This window comes from Camelina sativa, chromosome 12 (genome assembly GCF_000633955.1).
Source record: "Camelina sativa cultivar DH55 chromosome 12, Cs, whole genome shotgun sequence".
NCBI lineage: Eukaryota > Viridiplantae > Streptophyta > Magnoliopsida > Brassicales > Brassicaceae > Camelina > Camelina sativa.
In genome coordinates this window covers 14,831,130-14,832,974 of record NC_025696.1, presented here as the reverse complement: position 1 = coordinate 14,832,974, position 1,845 = coordinate 14,831,130, and positions in this window count along the sequence as shown.

The window sequence follows — 1,845 nt, the reverse complement described above, 5'->3', positions numbered from 1 at the left end:
CCATGATATATCAACTCCCCCAGACTTAGCCTTTGCTTGCCCTCAAGCAAAACATAAACTTAGACCTGTGAAAGAGGTTTGAAAACAGGGAACTCACTTAATTGCAGATTATTCTTATTCACACTCTTCATTTACTTGACTCAAGAACTTACTTCTTATACTCAACTATGATAAGCATCAACATTCCTTACTCAAATCCCACAATCCTTTAGAATCTCTGAAATCTCCATTGTCATCTCATTAGTCAATATTAAGGCACAAATAAGGTGAATTCTTACCTTGGGTGTATTTATCAGTGGCATATGGACTCTCTTCAGGCCAAGACATTCTTCTTACATCTCCTTTCCTCTCCCTTTTCTCACTTCCATTATTTTTTTCTTCTTTTTTTTTTAAATCAAAGGTGTAAGCGAATACCAGGGTCATCGGTAATTTACCTACCCCTCACTTCCAAGCTTTGTGTGATCATTTGACTCAAGAGTAGAATAATGAGGTCACTGGTAATTTACCTACCTCTCTAAACTGATCAAAATCATCTCATCTTTTATTCTCTTTTTTTTTAAGCACTGAAGGGAAGAGAGAGGGGAGACATACTTTGAAAAATTGCACTGTCTTGTATGGCCTGAAGAAGAAGTCTAGTCCACTGATTTCCAACCCCAAAGTAAGAGATTAAGTCCGGTTAAAATCCTGATAAAAGTTGAGACAACGTTAGATCAATCAGATATCCATTGAATAAGGGCTTTCAGGATTGTTGATAAGGCTCATAGTCTTTCTAAGCTTCAGTTCTGAGATCAAGCATAAACAAGTAATCATTAGAGTGTTAGCCAAATAAGAGAAATCATTAGTCAAGATCATAATTCCCAAAGACAAAAAGAAAAATTTTGAAAAATTTGACTCAAACTTTATGGTTTTGACTGACACAACTGAAACTCAAAAACAGAAAACATAGTTAGTAACTAACCTCCCCCAGACTTAAACAACACTGTCCCCAGTGTTATCAAGTAAGAGGAAAGCAAAAATAAAAATAAAATAAATAAAAATCAAAATCAAAAGAAAAAGAAAAACCTACCAGTGGGTTGCCTCCCACTAAGCGCTTGTTTTCATTCATTAGCTTGACTGTGCTGGAGCTCAGGCATCCGGTGGATGAGAACATGGCATTGAGGTCCTCCTCATCCAAGGTGGTGTATAAGCTTTAGGTGCATGAGGTCTGCCAAGGATGTTAGGAACATGACCAGGGCGGGATGTAGGTATTGGAGGGTATCTTTTCTGTCCTGCAAAATCATCAACAGAAGAAACAAGCGCTCTACGATAATCTCGTGGCTTGGTTAACTGCAAAACAGTTTTTGTAGCTTTGAAGGTCCTATTGATGATTAAAGGAGGTTTAGGAGAAGAAGATGCATACCTTGGCCTTACCTGAGGACTCTGAAGTGTGGAATGATGACTCTTCTGTTTGGGAACAGGTTTCGGACTTGGAGCATCAGTGTTGGAGCTGTTCTGTCTCGGTCGTGGAGGGGTGTCGATCGATACCCTCTTGGTAGCATCGATCGACACTGAGCCTGATGCTCGTGTTGCAGAAACTTTTTTAATAGAAAAAGTCTGTCCATTAATAGTAGGAGCCCTCCTCAGCTTATCCATGTCGAAATTCAAACTCAAACCATCCACATTCAGTGCTATGTGTCCCTTCTGCACATCAATGATGGCACCAGCTGTAGCCAAGAAAGATCTTCCTAAGATGAGAGGATCTTTAGGCTCTTGATCATACTTCAGCACCACAAAGTCAGTGGGAATCATGAAGTTGCCAACCTTAACTGGAATATCCTCTAAAACACCTTCAGGAGTTCTTCGGGA